Raw genomic sequence first — 14,258 nt, 5'->3', positions numbered from 1 at the left:
AACTTGTAAAATACAATATTCTATGATGGAGAAAAGACATAATCTTTTCCATTTCTGAAGTTACTAAAACACTGATATTAACATTCAGGCAATGTGCTGGGGATTTAGCTCAGTGGCTACGCTGCCTGCCTCGCAAGTGCAGGGTCCCGAGTTCGATCCCTGGTACAAAAATAAATAAATAAATAAATAAATTTTTTTAAAAAACCAAAACATTCAGGCAATGTTCAAAACATGCAAAATTCTAATTAACTAAATGCAGTCCCAGTTACTACACACTCTATTCTGTATTTTCTATATACAGTACAAATTCACAATGGAAACATTTTTTTCAGTACCAGGGATCGAACTCAGGACCTTGCGCTTGTAAGGCAGATGGGGTGCCACTAAGCTTAATCCCTGGCCAAACTTTTTTTCTTTTTTGAGGGAAGGTCTCACTTATGTAGCCCAGGCTGACCTTGAGCCTATGGTGATTCTCCTGACTCAGCCTCCCAAGTGCTGGGATTACAGGCATGCACCACCATGCCTGGCTAGAAACTTTTTTAAACAAGAGTATTACCTTAAAGAGTGGAGTCACAGGCATGAAGTCTGAAGGCACATACCTCAAGTCTCTTACAAAATGTAAAAAAAATGTCATAATTTTTTTCAGGATCTTTCATATGCCATGCTGCTACCAATATGGCTCATGTCTACTTTTATGTCTCTGCCAAATACTCTGAAAGGCAATTAACTTTCAAGTTTAAGTGTTCTAGACAAGCCAACCAGCCCTTCAGAGTTGACAAGTTTTGCTAAAGTTAGCAACAAAAGGTCCTCAGTAAGCCAGGTATATTTGCATGGACAATGCAGTCATGAGAACTTCTAAATTACTTCAGAAAGATGCTAAGTATGCCAGGTGCAGTGGTATATACCTGTACTCTCAGCTACTGGGGGCAACACAGTGAGAATCCATCTCAAAAAGGAGAACAGAGGGCCGGGGATTTAGTTCAGTGGTTCCGCCGCCTGCCTCACAAGCACAAGGTCCCAAGTTCGATCCCCGGAACCAAAAAAAAAAAAAAAGGAGAACAGAAAAGGAAAATGTTCAATACTCAACATACTAAGTCTGTTTCATTCAAAACACCCAATTCATACCTCAGCAAAACCCTTTAAACATTATATAAAATATTTAGATCTCAAATCTCAGTCTTTGTATCAATCTCATCACTAAGCATAGTACCCTTCTTCACCTAGGAGATACTAAAAATTCACTGATAATTCACATCAAGGTATTAAATATGTAATTTTTAAGAATTCATCCAAATTCTATAACTATCATGTCACATTCACATAAAAATGAAAAATAACTGACGAGATCTAACGGATATCGACCCAACATCAAAACATTCATCTCAAACACAGTAGAATATTTTCCAGGACAGATCATACAGTAGGCCATAAAACAAGCCCCGGTAACTGTAAAGGGAATGAAATCACACAAAATATATATCTTTTTAAATTACAATGGAATTGGGCTGGAGATTTAGCTCAGTGGTTCCGCTGCCTGCCTCGCAAGCACAAGAACCCAAGTTCGATCCCCAGTACCAAAAAAAAAAACACCAAACAAAAACCAAAAAACAAAGTGATAAATTACAATGGAATTAAAATAGAGATCAATAACAAAAAATTCTGGGAAATTTACAAATATGTTAAAATCACACATGTTCCTAAATAACCAATAGGCCAAAGAAATAAAAAGGGAAATTAGAAAATACTTTGAAATGAATGAAAACAAAACTATATATCCAAAGGTATAACATGCAATTAAAGTGGGAAATCAGAGGGAAATGTTTAGCTGTAAATATATTAAAAGGAAAAATGCGCCAGGCATGGTGGTAAATACCTATCATTCTGGCTACTCAGCAGACTGAGGGAATAGGATTGCCTGGGCTCAGGAGTACCATAACATATGTCCAATTAAGATTGGGTTGTAGGGGCTGGGGATTTAGCTTAGTGGTTCCAGTGCCTGCCTTGCAAGTGCAAGGTCCCGAGTTTGATCCCCGGTACCAAAAAAAAAAAAAAAAATTGGGCTGCAATTATCTTTTGTGCATTAAAAAAAATCAAGTGCTAATAAAACTCTTTTATATTTAAAACTCAAATCCAAAAGCAAATTATATAAGACTACCTTTTCATTAGTCTGCTTGAAGATATACAGATGAGAAGCATATTCTTTCTGCCAGGTTCTTAATATCTAATAGGGATGAGGTGAAGTGTAGGAAAGAATATGCAGAAATATTATCCATAACATACAATATCAAATAAACTAATAGCTAAATTTGAAAATTATTACTAAAGATTTTAAAGGTAACAGCTGTTCAGGTGGGTAATAATTATGTTACCACCTCTAAGAAGGCAGATAAAGGCTCTTGAACAGATTATGACTGTCCCAAGTTTATGAACAACTTAAAAGTCATGGTTCTTCTACACTAGTAACCTAAATTGAGAAGAAAATCAAACAAGTAATTAATTTCAAGGAAAGACTTGTAGGCTCTATCAGTTTCCACTTCTAGAATTAAGTGAGGCCATTAGTTACAAATTCAATTGGGTGGGTATCTCATATAGACTACATTAGCAAAACTTTTCAGAAAATTCACAAATTTCAGGTTCCATTCTGACTCAGCTTTAACGCGCAACTTTCAATAAAGTCTTAATCACTGATTTTCTCTAATAGCCTGGCATAGAAAGCCTTTGAGCTACTGCCATTTTCTAAAGTGGTACTGTACACTTAAATAGAAACCCTATTGGTCTCTGCAAAGATGAAGTGGCTGCTTACTTTCATTATTAAATTTCCAATTTGTTTTTCTTCCCCCCATCATACACAAAAAGTATATCGTAAAAGTAAGCTTGGATATATGCATTTTTTTCATGAAAGGTTACAGAACACCTGAATATTAGATAACACTTAATGATTTTAAGAAGAGGGTTTGCCATATAAATTTCCTAATCATGAATGAGGTTTACTTATTTAATTTCAAAAAAGTTTCTAGGCGACAGGAGGGAGTATCCTCAACTTTTTTTTTTGGTATGGGGATTGAACTCGGGACCTTGTGCTTCCAAGACAAGCACGATGCCACTGAGCTAAATACCCAGCCTAGGGAGTATGATCTATTTCCTATAAGTCTAGTAGACATTTTAAAAAAGAATAAAGATACCTATTTGGTTTTTTTTTTGGTACCGGGGATCGAACTCGGGTCCTTGCGCTTGCGCAGCAGGCAGCGAAACCACTGAGCTAAATCCCCAGACCCCAGATACCTAATTTTTAAAATAGATAATGGGTAACTTATAATAAAAGCAACTTGTAATTTCAAATCTTCATCTCAAATTTTTTGGGGTACTGAATTTGGGACCTTTTGCTTGCAAGGCACGTTGCAGAACCACTGAGCTAATCCCCAGCCCTTAAAGTTTTTGTTTTTTGGTACTTGGGGTTGAACTCAAGGGCTTCATACTGAGCTACATCTCCAGCCTGTCTGTCTGTCTGTCTATCTATCTATGAGAGGGGCTTGCTAATAAGTCACTAAATTGGCACCCTGGGCTTGAATTTGTGATCCTCCTGCCTTCACCTACCAGAGTGATGGGATCAGAGGCGTTTGTCACCACTTCTGGTTTAACTTTACTTTCTTTTTTTTTTTTATTGGTACCAGGGATCGAACTTGGACCTTGAGCTTGCAAGGCAGGCACTGGCACCAATGAGCTAAATCCCCAGCCCTCCTTTCTTCTTTTTTTTCATTTGTTTAGTTTTTTTGTTGTTGTTGTTATCGGGGATCAAATTCGGGTCCTCGCACTTGAGAGGCAGGCGGCAGAACCACTGAGCTAAATCCCCGGCCCTTTCTTTTTTTTTTTAAAATACATTTTTTCCCCTTACTTTCCAAAGCCAAACACTTTACAAAAGCTGACACAGATAAAAATCCAGATAAATAGATCCAGATAAAAATTGAAAAAAGACAAACAAGTATAAAAAAACCACCTCTGTAATTTGGCTATATCAGTAATTCTGATCTAGTTTGTAAACTGATTTAAGTCAGAAGTGGACACATAAAGTACATTACTGGGCCGGGGATATTTAGCTCAGTGGTTCCACCACTTGCCTCGCAAGCACAAGGACCCGAGTTCGATCCCCAGTACCAAAAAAAAAAAAAGAAAGTACATTACTTACATAACAGGTACAAGGGAAAGATAAGCCAGCTATAACCAGAAATCTGAGCAGCAAAATCAGTTTTATCCTCATCTATTCATTTATAAAGAGCTGAGTATATCTCTGGTTTACAATTATATATTCCACACGAAGTATAGATCAATAGTGGTCCCAGATAATGTAGAACAAGTGGTACTGCTTGCACCAAGAAGAATCTTAATATGAAAAGAATTTGCTCCAGGAAGTTGTGCCTATTCATTTTTCTTTTTCTTGTAAGAAATCAAAATAGGCCCTAAAATGTTTGTTGACTTTTAAACTGACATCTGGAAAACTACTGTAGTGCTTTTGTTTTTATGGCCTGATTACAAAATTAATACATGCTGGTAAAAATATCCATTATAGAACTGCTTGCCATAGAAAGTGGAAGCTCTGCATAATCCCAACATCCAGATGCACTGCAATGTACATGAGTATACGTGAGGAGGTTTCACTATCTTACTCTACTTTCTTCTCAAAAGCCTTCAGCATGTGAAGCATAAACTAAACAAAGTCTGTATGTCTTCTCATTTTTTTCCACACCTGAATGAGCATGGATGACCTTCCTTCAGAAGACATTCATCTAGTTCAAAGGAGAAAAAACTGAATTAAAATTATAGCATTTATTGGGCTAGGGATTTAGCTCAGTGGTTCCACCGCCTGCCACGCAAGTGCAAAGTCCCAAGTTTGATCCCCGGTACCAAAAAAGAAACAAAAACAAAACAAAACAAAAACTGCGGCATTATCTATGAATATAAACCAAATTTCCCTGGTATCATAATTACTCATTAATTTCAACTCCTGGCAGAGCTCTAAAGCAAATTAATCACCTGAAAGAACAGCATGAAATAACATGTACATCAGAAAAAAATACATGAAACATCTTAAATAACAAAGATGTTTAAGATTTCACCAATTTGGTTACCACAGTCCTATAAAACACTGTCAAGCTTTGAAATAATGTTCTTTTGAAAAAGAAGACTAGAGAATGAAGCAAACATTAGCCAAGCTATTATTATGTATTCTGACTAGAGTTTATGGCCCATTTGCATTTAACTATCTTAAGTAGGAAACCATTTGTTCAGTCCTTTTGGACAACAGGGAAACATAAGTATCAAAACATCCCTTGAGATTATGAACCAACTTATTAATAGAAACAAGCGAAACATCCAACTAATAGGGCAACAGTCAAGACAATTATAGAACATTACCTTGATATATTAGATAACTGTTAAATATAATTAGCAAAACTAATATGGAACATAACATGTTATAGTATTATTAAGTCCCTTACAATACTACATTATAAAAATGTACACATAGTGACAAAGCTTAAAGAAGATCTGAGCTGGCCATAGTGGGGGATCTCAGCTACTTAGGCCAGGAACAGAGATCCAACTTAGTAAGATCCTGCCTCAAAATAAAAATGGCTGTGGGTGGAGCTTGGTGGTAGAGCACTCCTGGGTTCAATCCCCAATACTGGAAAAAAAAAAAAAGCTGACTGTCAAACTAAAGAGTAAATTAGCTGCCAGGCACAGTGGAGCACGCCTGCAGTCCCAACACTCAGGAGGCTGAGGCAGGAGTATCCCCACGAACTCGAGACCAGCCTGGGGTACATAGTTCAGGGCCAGCCTGAACTACAAAGGGAGACCTTGCCTCAAAAGAACCAAAAAATATTTAAAACTTTTTAAAAGAAATTAAGAGTAGATTAATTGAAAATAAAAGCAATTATCAAGGTGAAGGGGAAAACTTTCAATATTTTACTGCTAATAATTAGTAACTGTTTTGAGAAAAATGTTAAATAGAAATTCTAGGAACCGCTGCTAGATATAAGACGGAGGCAGACTAAGCTTTCCTGCAAAGCAAAAGACACATACTGAGGCATTATTTACAGCATCCTAAGGATTTTGGAAGTTGTTTGGGGAAAATACGCCTATTCTAGTCTTGAAACCAAAGGGAATGGTCTCCCAGGGGTCCTCACTGAGCGCACTCATAGAAATGAAAGAGTCCTTGGGCTGGGGATTTAGCTCAGTGGTTCCAATGCCTGCTCCACAAATGTAAGGACCCAACTTCAATCCCTGGTACCAAAAAAAATAAAAAAATAAAAAAAAAAAATGAAGAGTCCTTAATACTTAATATTCTTACAGTAAAGACCATGATCTGCCTTGCAAGTGCAAGGACCCAAGTTCGATCCCTGGTACCAAAAAAAAAAAAAAAGACCATGATGAGCTCTGCCCAAGGATGTTTTTAAAAACATCTTACTATTAGCCAATAGCACAATCTCAAAGCTTCATTTAGCAAAAAACTGTGAAAGCATCCCTCACCCACAGGTACACACTTCTGTCTTTAGGTTTAATCCTGACAGACTACAGACGTGCAAGAACGGAAAAAAACCTATAGTTCAGACAATCCTACAACTATACTATACTAGGTTTTCAGCTGAGCTGTAGGACAGTTTAAACAGTTCTGAATTTAAAGTAATAGCAGATAAGCACTTCCCATTTATTTTCTTTCTTTTTTTTTTTTTAGTTCTTTTATTGGTACATTTTAGGTATACAATTCATTTACATTTATCATTGGGTGCTTGTACCTGTACATGATACATCTTGTTTCTTATTTTTTCCCCATTACCTGTGCGTCCTTCCCTATTTACACAGACAGCATTTCCATTTTTTTTTCTTTTCTCATAGTTTTTCCTTTTCCTCTTTTCCTTTCCCCTTCCCCTCCCTTCACCCCTTTGTCTTTGGACCTTTTTTCCTATTTCAAATTATCAATCATTCATTTTAATCATTTTAACCCTTGTTTACACTATCAGTTTCTCACACTAGAGAAACTATTTGGTATTTACACGTGTCCTATTTATTGCACTTAAAAGTATGGCCTCAATATGCATCCATTTAGCTATAAATGACTCTAATTTTTGATTCTTTATGGCTGAGTAGTACTCCATTTTATAAAAAAACCCACATTTTCTTTATCCAGTTTCCAGCTGATGGGCACTTGGGCTGCTTCCAAGCTTTAGCTATTACAAACTGTGCCGCTATGAGGGAGCAATTCCCATTGATTATGGGCTGAATCATGTAACTTAATGTCCCTGATTGACCATCTCTTATCAAAAATTGTATACCTGAATAACATTAATAAAAGTAATAGCCAATGTGGTGGTGTATGCCTGTAATCCCAGCACTCTGGGAGGCTGAAGCACGAGGATTCTAAGTCCCAGCCTAGCCTGGGCAACTTAAGAGAGACCCTATCTCAAATTTTATTTTTAAAAAAGCTGGGAATGTAGCTCAATGGAAAGGCCCTGGTTTCAGTCCCCAGTACGGCAAAACACAAAAAAGCAAAACAAAGCCAGGCGTGGCGGCACAAACCTGTGATCCCAGCACTGGGAAGGCTGAGGCAGGAGGATAGCCATGAGTTTGAGGCCAGCCTAGGTAGGATAGGCTAACTGTGAGTTCAATTAAGGCCAGCCTGGACTACACAGTGAGACCTGAGACACACCCCGCCCCTGCCCCCCCCCCAAACCACATTAACCAGGTTAAACCCCAGGCATTAAAGAAACAAACCAACCCTTGAGCAAAACACTCTAACTTCTTGGGCTATCTTTCATAGTAAATTAGATGAAAAATGTTTATTAGAATATAATTTTACTGTTTTAATAAGACACACACATGTGCTCTTTTAAAAGTAAAGTAACCCAGGAGAGTACAAAGGAACAACAAAAAAGCCACCTGAAATCTAGTCACTTGGAGACAACAACTACTGGGGGGAGGGGGGTGGATTCAGAAAGAAGCCTGTGTATTTTACTATAAACAAAGAGAAAAAGCAATGCTTCCTCAATGGGCTCTTTTCTAATCAGCCTAGGTTTGAAGCCTAACTTGGGAACTTTGGTAAATTATGTGACATAAACCCCAGGTTTCTTGCCCATAAAATGGAGATAATAGTATTTGTCTTTAGAAGGGTAATATGAGGATTAAAAAACAGCACAAGTGCTGGGCATGGTGGCACACACCTGTGGAGGCTGAGGCAGGAGGATTGCCCGGAGTTTGAGGCCAGCCTGGGCTACATAGTGAATTTAAGGCCAGTCTGAACTACACAGTGGGACCCGGTCTCCAAAAGAAATGTACAAATAAAATATTTAGCTTAGTGCAAGAGTTCACTAAGCATTCAATACATTATATTATGACTTATAAGAAGAGGACTCATTTAAATATTCTCCTGTACAAATGCAGACAGTATTCCGTGTTGACAGTTATGTCAACACCATACCCTCCACAGTATTTCATTAAATAAGCACTGTAATATACTATTACTGATGGAGGGTTTGGGGTTTTTTTGGAGAGTTTTATTTTTGTAATATGGCAACTTTAGCTTTTTGAAAATGCCCCCTTTCACAAATTTTAACACCTGTGAAATTCATCTCATAATTGGCAGAAAATGTTTTTCCTGAGTGGCCCACAGATACACAGAAATAAACATCCTTATGTCTACATTTTTAAATATATTCAAGAACTTTCTTAGAATGAATTTTTTTTTTTTTTTTTGGTACTGAGGATCCAACTTGGGTCCTTGCGCTTGCTTGCGCAGCAGGCGGCAAAACCACTGAGCTAAATCCCCGGCCCCTAGAATGAATTCTTAAAAGTATAATTATTATGTTCTGATACATATCTCCAAGCCACCACTGGCACTAGGACAAACACCACAGACACAGGCAGGCAGTACCCATGTCCTCACACCTTAGCCAACAGGGGACAGAGGTCACTCTATCATTTTGCTAATCTCATACATAAAATGACTTCTTTTTATTTACATTTGTTTGCGGGTTTTTTTTTTGGAACTGGGGATTAAACTCGGGATCTTGCACTTGTGAGGCAGGCAGCAGTGTATTGTTTTGTTTTGAGACAGGGGTCTTGCTAGCATGTAGGTCAGGCTGGCCTTGAACTAACTATGTAGCCCAGGCTGGCCTCAAACTCAAGGCAATCCTCCTGCCTCAGCCTCCTGAGTGCTGGGACTACAAATGTGGACTGAAAGAAACTTATTTTAGGGAGGAAGTCCAATAAATCACTCAATAGGTACAATGCCTGAGCGGTGAAAAAAGCAGAATTACTGCATCTCTGGCTTACATACCTGACAGATAAGGAGTCTAAACGTATTGTAGAGGGTCCACTGCAGCCAGACATAAGATCAATTCCCAGCTTTGCCACATGCTGCTGTGTGAACCTGAGCAAGTCTTAACCTTTGAGCCTGTTTGTGCACTTTTAAGATGGGCCAGTAGTGTCAATTTTTCAGTACCCAAGAAGACTAGAAGAGTGTGACTCAGTAGCACAGTAAATGCTCCATAAATGGTAGCTATTCAATGGTTACTTCAATCTATGGCTTTACGGAAGTAAAACAGGAAAGACCCCAAAAGATCACTGTATTTCCTTACTCATTTCTTTCTCCAAAAGGGGGAAGACTGATCCTCAGCCAGTCCCCTCCAGTCTTGCACAGGAACTGAAAGTTCATTCTCAGCACCTATATGGAAATAGTCCACTCAGCTGACAAAACGAATATAGTAAAAAAGACAAAAGTTATTTGCTTTCAGAAAACCCAGTCTTCACTTCTTAAAGATTAAACGAATCTTTAGTCAGAAAGACTGACAAGAATTCTTATCAATAAATGCTTCTACAAAGAATACTGATACTGGAATTTTTAAATAGTACAGAAAAATACCCCTAACTCAAAGCTCAGCTGTTGCTTCTTTAAAAAAAAAATACCCCTACCTCTCACTTCTTGAGACTGGATCCCTCAAACACCTGAAACGAGATCCACACGCTGAAACTCAGGACTTTTTGCTGCAATGAAAGCTGCAATCAACCAAACCAGGGTTCAGCTCGCAAAGATCATAATCAATGTTCATCCTTTGCTCAGTTACATAGGAAACATACTCAAATGCCACCACATGATATGTAGAAATCCCAGGATTTTTCCTTTCAGTATCTCTCAATCATCCTCTTATTTCATTCCCAATACCCAATACCTATGCAGGTGCTTAGCTTGCACCCCGACTATAGCAACCTTCAGCCTCAGGCCTCCAGGCCTGCCTTCTTGCAATCCATTATGCACAGGAGATTTTCTTCATCAGCTAAAAACCTTCCGAGACTTCTTAGGGACCAGATCAAACTCAGGATTTTTCTTACCTGACTCCAATTTCACCTTTGGGGGGGGGGGGGCTGTGCTGGGGATCGAACTCGGGACCTTGCGCTTGCAAGGCAGGCGCCAGAACCACTGAGCTAAATCCCTGGCCCTCACCTTTTTTATTTGATCACAGTCTAAATCCTCACATGGCAGTCTAGAACCTTACTGTTGCCTTCCTATCCCAAACAACCAGCATAACTTCCCCTACCCTAAATGTCCTCTCTTCTCTTCACCAAGCCGTCTGGACCATCTCACAGGGCAAAATTCAAATCCCAACTCTTGCACACATACTTCCCTCTGACGCCAGCTCTTACCAGCCTCTTGCTTTCCTGAATTACTCTAGCAATTACAGTGTATAACACAACTCTAACAGTCCATGAAATATCAGTTCACTACTGAGAAAGAACAATTGTGTGATCTTGGATAGATCATTTAACCTCTGCAGACCACAACTTCTTCATGTGTAATATGATAAAAGTCTAAGTTAAGACATTTTTTTTTTGTGCCGGAGATCAAACTCGGGACCTTAGGCTTGCGAGGCAGGCTCCGGAACCACTGAACTAAATCCCCGGGCCTAGTTAAGACATTTTTAAAGGTCTTTTCCATTCTACAAAACCTATAAATATACTGCTTTGTACTGTTTCACATATTAATCTCATCTCTTACAAGATTTTAGAGCTGCCAAAGGAACAAAGTACATTTTACAGTTCTCCAATTCTCAAAGCAATTGATCCCAGGATCTGGCTCAAGGAAGTGCTCAGTAAGTGTGACACTGAAATAGGCCAAGCAGCACCAAGGACAAGATGACACTGCAAAGAGCCAAAAGTAACACGAGACCTATTTCTCAAGTAGATTCAGGAAGCTGTAAAGGTAGTGAGTCCCCATCAGAGAAGACACCCAGGTGATGCAGGCAGGGGTGGTTCTCTTCTAGAGCTGAAGCAAGCAGGAAGCCAGCTCTAGAATGGAATGAGCACAGGTTTAAAGTTCTTTTAATTGCTATGCAGCACTATCTGCCACACATTCACCCCTACATAGCAGCTCCAACTTAGGTAAACTCAGGCAGTTTTATATGACCTGGGGAGACTATTCAGGGTTTTTTGTTTTTTAGTACTCAGAAACAAATCCAGACCTTGCCAATGCTAAGGCAAGTTCTCTTACCACTAAGCTACATCCCCAACCTGTTATTCAGGAGTCTTGTCAGTGGAAAACTGTGGGACCATCTCAAGCCTGTGCTACTTTTAACAAGGGGGAATATTAAGTGGATTTTTAGCCATGCAAGAATTGAAGCCTGCAGGGCTGGGGATTTAGCTCAGTGGTTTCGCAGCCTGCTGCACAAGCTCAAGGACCTGAGTTCGATCCCCAGTACCAAAAAAAAAAAAAAAAAAAAGAATTGAAGCCTGCAAGAGAAGCAAGTCCTTCCATTTTAAAGCCCCAGTGCCTTTCCCTTACTTCATCAAGAAAACCACAGGCTTATATAAGGGGAAAGTAGCAAAAACCTCTCATCTCAGTAGCAGGTCAATGAATAGACAAAAAGTAAGTAAATGTAGCCAGGTGTGGCAGCGCATGCCTGTAACCCCACCACTTGGGAGGCTGAGGCAGAAGGACTGTTACAAGTTGGAGGCCAGCATGGGGTACGTAGTGAGTTCAAGGCCAGCCTGAACTATGTAACAAGACCCTGTCTCAGGGAAGGAAGGAAGGAACCAAGCAAGCAAGGAAGGAAGGAAGGAAAGAAAGAAAGACAGACAGAGAGACAGACCGACCGACCAGCCAGTAAGGAAAGGGTCTACTGGACAATAGTCAAACATTAAAAGTTAATCAGGAACACCAAGACACTGAGGGGATGTAATCTTTCTGAACTCTAGTCAGAGGCAGAGGGCAAAGACTATTTTGTTATCTTGAAATGAAGTGTATTCCATACCCAAATGCATATGTCTTCTTCAAGGGAAGACAAATATACTTCTACTTCAATCAAAGTTAAACTGGTCCATACTATCCCAGCCACTCCTACACATGGTTCAGCTTACAGCTAACATCTCAAAGAGTTATCAAATTACACCAAAGCCAGTCAAATCTGGCTGCTTTACTCCTTGAAGAAGGAAATGAGGAAAAACTTTTGTTTTTAAACTAACAGCTCTTAAGGCATGTCCCTCCTCTTCACTTAACTGTTATGAGACAAAGGGCAGCTACTATGTTGACACTTTTTTTTAATAAAGCCACCACATTACTAACAAACAGCTAATGGCCACCATTCAAAAGAAATAATGGCATTATGACTTCATATCCCAGTTTATCTATCAAATTGGAAGGAACCAAGTATATGTATCTTTCTCTCTTCTCAAAGAATATCTGCAAATAAATGTTAGCACTCTGATTCACTTTCTCCTTCATCATGGGGGGGGGGCAGTATCACATTCCCTGATTATGGAATGGGAAAGGTTCTAAACTGGTTCTAAATCTGAATGATTTAAGGTGAAGACCTTATAACATGTTGATAGTCTAAGTCTAGGACAAATTTCTAAGCCAGCAATCAGGGAACACTGTTGTCTAAAAAGAGACTTCAAATCCCTAGTTTTAATTTGTTGATTTAGTGCTAAATATGCACTGGGAGCAAAAAATAAACTATCCTTTCAGGTTCAAGTTCCTAGGATGAACTTACAGAGGGGAAGGGGGACCTGATCCTAAAAGGATTTTGTACAGGCTACAAATGTGGGTACTTGAGTAGCCGGTCTTACTATGATATCACAAATGGATTATCTGTTGCAAACAGTAATCACTCACAAAAACATCAAATTATCTCTATACACCAATGACACAGAGTAGTTTAGTAATCTAAGTTGTTCTTGCTCTGACTTCTAGCTCTCTAAGAATCAGAAGATACATGAAGAGACAGTACATACATGTCTTTCTAAAACTTACAGCTCACTATCTGCTTCCTGGTCAACTGCGATGACTGTGATAACACCGGCAAAGAGTTTAATGTTACAACAAAGTTTTCTTCTCCCTTAAGAGCTTCTCAGTATCATATGAAGTTCAACCTAGATTTCTAACAGTAAGAAATAACTACAGGTAACTTCAGAGTACAACTCCATACCCTGGCACTACGGGCAAAGTAACATCAATACATCTGTATAACCTAAAAAATAACCTAAAAAAAAGTCCATTATATAGTTCTTTTTATAAATCACATTTTTACTTTTTGTTTTTTGAGACTCACTATGTAGTCTTGCCATGAACTCACGACGTACTCCAGGCTTGCCCCAACTCTCAATCCTCCTGCCTCAGCCTTCTAAGTGTTGGGATTTTTCTGCTTTCTTCCCCTACTAATTCTATGAATTTCTTTCCTTCAGGGGTACTAAACAAATGACTGGCAAACTTCAACAACTGAATGAAGGTTCCCAATAAAGAATGTCAAGACTTGAGACACAGTGAACACTCAAACGTTAAACTTCAGCTTTTCCTCAGTTAAAGTCAACACACTCTTCAATGACATCCCTGTAAAGATAAATTACCTATCTAAATGGGCAGACTGCTCCAGTCAATTGAGTAGACAACGTAATTAACAGTGCCAGGTGGGGAGCGAATGCTCATGTAAATAGTGGGGCTCAAAATAAACTGCAAACTGTGAAGCTTATTTCTAAACTGTCAGCAAATTTCTGTTGTGCAATCAGATTTTAATATGGAGTAACTGTTCAAATTTCTTAAGAAAATCAAAATCTGACCTGTACAACAGCAAACTGGACCCTATTATTTAGAACTCCATTAGTTTTTTTCCACAAAGAATAAAAATACATTGAGGTTCTTTAATGAGTTTTACCATACATGTCTAACAATACCTCTAAACTGGGAAAATTAATTTCTAAACTACCAGGATCACATTTAAAAA

At 38.7% G+C, this 14,258-nt stretch overlaps 1 protein-coding gene across 3 annotated transcripts in view; it reads right to left on the bottom strand.

Annotated features, from left to right (window-relative positions):
- Positions 1–14,258, bottom strand: part of Grb2 (growth factor receptor bound protein 2) — a 75,414-nt gene that overhangs the window by 52,463 nt on the left and 8,693 nt on the right. The gene's annotated exons all lie outside the window — the stretch shown is intronic.

Source organism: Heterocephalus glaber, unplaced genomic scaffold, assembly GCF_053883595.1.
Source record: "Heterocephalus glaber isolate CG9 unplaced genomic scaffold, H.glaber_assembly_v1.0 deba00000937, whole genome shotgun sequence".
Classification (NCBI taxonomy): domain Eukaryota; kingdom Metazoa; phylum Chordata; class Mammalia; order Rodentia; family Bathyergidae; genus Heterocephalus; species Heterocephalus glaber.
The sequence above is the reverse complement of the archived record's forward strand: the minus strand, read 5'-3'. Positions and strand labels throughout refer to the sequence as shown.